Source organism: Electrona antarctica (genome assembly GCF_951216825.1).
Source record: "Electrona antarctica genome assembly, chromosome: 13".
Lineage (NCBI taxonomy): Eukaryota > Metazoa > Chordata > Actinopteri > Myctophiformes > Myctophidae > Electrona > Electrona antarctica.
The window spans coordinates 18,082,297-18,088,296 of NC_136794.1; positions in this window are offsets into that span (position 1 = coordinate 18,082,297).

Sequence of the window (6,000 nt, forward strand, 5' to 3'; positions counted from 1 at the left end):
TAAACCACCTTCATGTGATGCATGCGCGTTGCATTCAATATTGGACATTTTGGGAAATGAAATTGAACGGCAATCTCATATCTGGTGACATGTGTATCGTTGCAGGTGCTTGTTTCAAAGAATATGTTCCTGTCCCTAAAGCCCTTTCTGTATTCTGTTTTCCTGTGGAGCACTGAAATGCTTTAAGTCTCCCCTTCTCTCCTTTACTCTCTCTCTCTCCCGCGCTCTCTCTCGCTCTCTCTGTCTGTCTCTCTCTGTGTATGTGTGTCTGAATGCATAAATTATTGACTCAGTCTATTCATGCATGCCTCAAGGACTTCAGCCAATGTGGCAACAGTGCTTTTTGTGTTATATAACTAAATATATAACTTTGAAAAACCCTTTACATTATTCAGTGATAAAAGTACTTCAATAATAATTAATGAGATAATGATTGAACACTATTTATACCTGTGTCCACTAGTGCACGTCTGCATGTAGTCTATAGGTGTGTCCTGTCCACACATTCAGTGTTCATGCTTGTCTGGGAATACCGTGCATCATGGATGAGCTTGGTTTACAGTCATATTATTTGCTGCTGGTTTGGAACGGTAATTACTAAATTGGTGGATTGGGATTAAAGGAGTCAGAAAGCACCTCGCCAGCATATCTACCGCAGCTGGAAGCAAGCGGGTGTGAGACACGGTAATATGTATAGGGGCTCATCCAAGCTTGTGGCTGCCAATGTGAGAGAAGTGGCAAAATCCCTCCTTATCCTCTCTCATTTCTAGTGTTCACACTTAACATACAACCTAAATTTTGCGTTAAAGAATAAAAGAAATGCGCTTTGGCAAAAGTCTAAATAGAAAAGCTGTGAATACTTAATGTTCATAAGAGGCTTTTGTATCTCCAGAGCACTCTGTGTATTCATTAGTGTGTCAGGCTGGTGGCTGGGATGTTCCCTGCTGTCTGCGAGACGATGTGATGTGCTGAGGTCTAGTTCTGCCTGTTTCAAGATGAACTGCAAATGTCCCCCAAGTTCATCTCCTCTACGTCTACATTAATACTGTTCTCAGGGCTGTGTGTTTAGTAGAGATGCATTTGCTCTTACAGTGATGAGCATACTGTGTGGCTCTTGTGTGGCCCTAGAGATGCTCAGCTCACATTAGCATCTGTCTGTGCCCTACATCCAGTCCATGTTTATCAGCTCCTTCTTGCCCCATGGTTCTTTTTAGGGCATGGCTATATCTTGGCCGAAAGAAAGTTGTCTACTCTTTCCACTCATCTGTTATTGTTTTACACTCTGTTATCATTAACTTGCATGGTTGTTGGTCCATAATTTAGAATGAACATTACAAAGGTTGAGCAGATTGGCACTTACACAACACAGTCGTTTGCATCTTGTCCAGGGGACTGAATAAACAGTCTATTTTAAGACTGGGAAGATATGTAATATGGCTCGCTTGCCATATGCTACCCTGTTTCACAAAGATGAGAAGACTTTGGAAGATTAGCTGTGCTGTCAAACACAATATTGTTATAAACAATATTGTTTATATTCTATTTTCAAACCTTGTATTTGTTGTAATGTGGAATAAAATCTAATGGGCTTCAGCACTTCTTTAGCCGAGTCTTTTCCCTGACCTGAAAGTGCCCTGTTTGTGTCACATGATGAAGTTGTCTATTTTCAGAAAGGGAGGTGAAATAAAATTCCCAGTAAAAAACCAAACAACTCTCACTGTGTTCTGACAATGATATGAACATTTTGAGCCACATCCACTAGAGATGATTTGATTTCAGTCAGCAGCAATAGAAAATGTATCAATAACTTATACTGGCTGCCTGGTAATGTGTGAGTAGAAAACACAACATATTAATACCACTAATGGGATGTGTGTTGCAACATGAATATGTATAATATAAAGAACATACTGTAGATATGCACACTAATTCATACAATATACAGTACAATTTCTATCAGAAATGCATATTGTCACATTATATAAGAATCTATGTAATCATACTGTATTCTTTAAGTAGCCTATCATGACTTCACCCAAAGATAAATGTGCTTTGGCTGGGAAACTGTTTAATTATGTGCCATGATGCATGAGTGGTCTCAGAGCTCTCTTGGAAAATGTTCATGTACTGTGCCAGGCTGAACTTCAATGTATCTGCTGCTATTCTGTTGCACATCTCTTCTCTCTCCCCTGAACATCTTTACTGCACTCTCTGAGAGCCAAACCAATTGCTAGAGGAGGACCGACTCTCTCCTGTAAAACGAAAAAAGGTTAGGATGAAATGTGTTCTCTGCCAAATAGCGGTTAATCTTATGCCACTTTCTCTATGTGGGGCATGGCAAATTCACTTAGTGCATGTGTCCATAGTTGCTCATATACGCATACAGTGTACATTTACTGCCTAATATTTCAGGGTAACGATTTGCAGACATGAAGTAGATAGTCTAGAACAAAATTATTGTCATAGTTGCACAGCACTATATGATTTACAGATATAACTTGAAGTAGTAGTAACTTGAATGAACGAGATAAAGATCTCGTTCAATCAAGTTAATAACTCCTTGGATATATGTATATGGTGTTAAAAGGGTGGCAATAATTGTTCCTTAAGATAGTGGAAATGTGTGTGAAAGTTTCACAGCAATTGGAGACTGTGTTCATGACTTTGTGGCATTTTGTTCAAAACGGACCACACCTGCAAACTTTAGACGTCAATCTTAACCAACCACATTTCCGTCTTGATCACATGACTATAAAGATCATCTGTACCGCTTTGCATGATATTTGGATAAAATCTGAAGGACTTATAAAAAAGAATGTGTTTCACATAATTGGGTCTCCTGGTGGCGCTATAAAAGGCAGATTTGAAAAATGCAGGGCAGACGTTTGTCCTTGAGTCTAGGGAGTATACATACTGTACAAAGTTTTATGCAGATCGGTGCAGTTATAGGTAAAAACACGACTGGGCCTCTGATAGCGTCACCATGAGGCTCATTTGAAAATCAAACCCGTGTGACCTGAGTGGTGCAACTCCAGACAGACAGACAGACAGACAGACAGACAGACAGACAGACAGACAGACAGACAGACAGACAGACAGACAGACAGACATTGCTGTTCCTTGGAGTGGCTGCACCACTCAAAAAAGCCAAGTGGCATTTCTTCCTCAGCCTAGTTTCACCACAATTTGATGATGCGTTCATTATTTGTGGTATTTTGTTCAAAACAGATCAATCTTGCAAACTTTGGAAGGAAATATTAGATAGAATAGAATATCGGACAGTGAACAATTTGTGTTTTTCATAACATAGCTTTGTGAAACAACCACAAAAAGCATAATCATATTCCAGAAGTGTCTATGTGTCAACCTCTTCGGCGAGACTGCACTGTGCACCTGTGGAAAAATATCCACTGCTACAGTAGGTTGTGTCTCTTAACCTAGTTGTAAAATCTGTTCTAATTTATGAACAAACAGTTTGTACTCTAGAATGTAGCACAGCATGAAACCTTGGCCCATTATATTGCCAATGCACTGAACGAATAGATGCCAAGGATGATTGTGCGGATATGTTCCACACTGCAACATCATGAGTGTTAATTTAATAGAGGGCAAAAAAGGGTGATTTTGCAGTTTTATTCAGTTTATTCAGTTGGATCCCCATTAGCTGCCACCGAAGTAGCAGCTACTCTTCCTGGGGTCCATGACAAACAATACATATAACACAACACAATAAAAAAATAACACTGCACAATAAAACAGGTGCAATCTTATAAAAACAGGTGCAATCTTGCAGTAGCTTGCATAATGTCCTGGGTATGTTCTCACTGCTAAATTGCTTTACACTTATGTTGTATGCCTGCTTGTGATGACATGGCTTTGACATCTCTCTCTCTAGTCTATTTGTGACAAAATGTCTTTAAAACCATGTCATGGAAAGTCGTTTGCAAAAAACTATTTGTCTTCTTACCTCACCACAGGGACAGTCACACTACACAGAACAACATAACTGCAGCTAGAGGGGATTTAAGGATCACTGAGGATCAAAAAATGGGACCGTCTGACTTCTAATGAATGGCTACTGGAGCAAACTGACAGTTAAGCTAGGCATTGTTCTTAAGTGTTTTCCGTCAAGTGACTGGCTTTACAAAGAAGTATTAGGGAAGCCATTCCAACTGGATCTTAATGACAAGTATTCGTCCAGCATAGTGTAGTTAGACATCCTGCAGTGATAGAGAGAATTTCAATTCCCAGTCAGAATGTGGCCTTTTATTCAAGATAGTTTTGCCCTATAGGGAAAAGGCATCTCCAAACTGGATTAAGAGCTGAGGTAAACACGTTCAGCTTGAATTCTTATAATGTTGCTGTCCTTGGCTTATTCATTTTTCCAGATCAAAGGTTAAGTACTATGTATTCCCAACGTGACTTAAACTCTGCATGATGCCTATTCTGCTCTACAAAGCCAAAGTGCAGTAACTACGGGACAGAAATTGGCCGATAATGGGTTTAAAAATGTTTCAACTGGCCAGCCAAACGAGATATTGGCAAATAAGTGATATTACACTAATTAGTGTGGTTGCCTATGGGCAACCATACTATTGTTTCCCTTACCTTTTATTTCTTTCTTTCTTTATTATTATTCTGTATAAACTTTATTTTGCAGTGCTACTCCTCCCACAGTTTTTGCCGAACATACTCGAGCCATATGTCAAATCGACCGGCTTTATCGGGAATGGTGTGCTTGTTGATTGATAAGAGAAATGTTGTATAGTTTAATTGATATGAATTAATTAGTGAATTAATTTCCCCCATTCACTTGAATGGGAAAATGGGAAAACTCACATTCAACTATTTGTTTCTCTGAGACCGTAAGGGATGTAGTTACAACACTTGGGGAGGAGATTCATAATAATTACAAGAATTAATTAACATAAAATTATATCGGTCGGCCTCATGGTGGCGCTATAACAGCCCACTTTACGTTTTGCCTTCTAACTCTTGACCCGTAGGTCATAAAAACAAATTTATTTTTTCCCTGGATTCCTTGGGTCATGACGCATCTCCCCATATAGGCCACGCCCATTTGCGTCAGGATAGATTTTCCGCCATTTTGAATTTTGTTCAAAACACACTTTTGGATCCTCCACCTACAGATTTTGTCCAAATCGCACACAAATTGGTACAAATGATCTCTGGACCTATCCAATTAAAACGGCACAGTCAGAATTTTGATCTTCCGTATCGTTCAGCCGTAATCGTATTCCGAAGTTAGTGGGAGGGGCCTATTTTACAAAAAATGCCACAATTCACGCACGGAATGTCCGATCCATCCCAAATCCAAATCACATGTCGAGGGTGGCTTAATCAACGCAGAGCCAAAAGCAATTCCATTTTCATCCATAGGGGGCGCTACAATTGCAAAAACAATTACCCGTTTTTTGAAAAAACATGAATTTGGGGGGGAAATCCCCTCCGAATGACTTATGCATGATCACAAGGGTGACTTCACATTGTAATTGGCTGGCAAAATTACTGGGAGGGGCCTATATCAGCGAGTGAGGCAACCACACTTTGCAATTTCCCAGAATTGCTTCTTTCTAGTTGTAAATATGTTCTTGAGGTAATTGTTTATCCCCCAAAATCATGAAGGCTAATTTGACCTTTGGGATACACAAATAAGTCGGTGTGTCCAAAAACGTAGTTACTGCACTTTGGCTTTGTAGGGCAGTATTGCCTAGCAACAGATTAGCTTCCTCTTCACTCATGGCTGTTTACTGTACTGTTCAACTCTAGATAGAGTGTTACATAATGCACTGTAGGTCCAATCCAATCCAACTTTATTTATAGAGCACCTTTAAAAACAACAGAGTTGACCAAAGTGCTAGGTCATCACATGGCCTGTAGGTCATAATCCTTGTGTACTGCAGGGGTGAAAACCTAAGGGCAAATAACCCAAGTTTGTTGTTAAGTGAAATGTCTGACTTAATTGATTTTAAATGTAAT